Source organism: Sinocyclocheilus anshuiensis, unplaced genomic scaffold (assembly GCF_001515605.1).
Source record: "Sinocyclocheilus anshuiensis isolate Anshui unplaced genomic scaffold, SAMN03320099.WGS_v1.1 scaffold1893, whole genome shotgun sequence".
NCBI classification, from domain to species: Eukaryota; Metazoa; Chordata; class Actinopteri; order Cypriniformes; family Cyprinidae; genus Sinocyclocheilus; species Sinocyclocheilus anshuiensis.
The window spans coordinates 628,155-628,468 of NW_015539822.1; positions in this window are offsets into that span (position 1 = coordinate 628,155).

The following is a 314-nucleotide window of genomic DNA, read 5'->3' on the forward strand; positions in this document are numbered from 1 at the left end:
TGTGTGTGTGTGAGTGAGTGAGTGAGTGAGTGAGTGAGCGAGTTGAGTATGTGTGTGTGTTGTAATGAGTGTGTGAGTTATAGTGTGTGTGAGTGAGTGAGCGAGTTGAGTGTGTGTGTGTTGTAATGAGTGTGTGTGTGTGTGTGTGTGTGTGTGTGTTGTGTGTGTTCCTCTCATGGCGGGTTCAAATCTCTCTGCGTGTTCCTGCCATAGAGCTGAATGTTTTGAAAGTGTGCTCTCATTTTGCCTTGGGCAGTTTAAGACATCCTGGAACTCAGAGACAGATGTTGCATCAGAGCTGGAGGGCTTGTCTG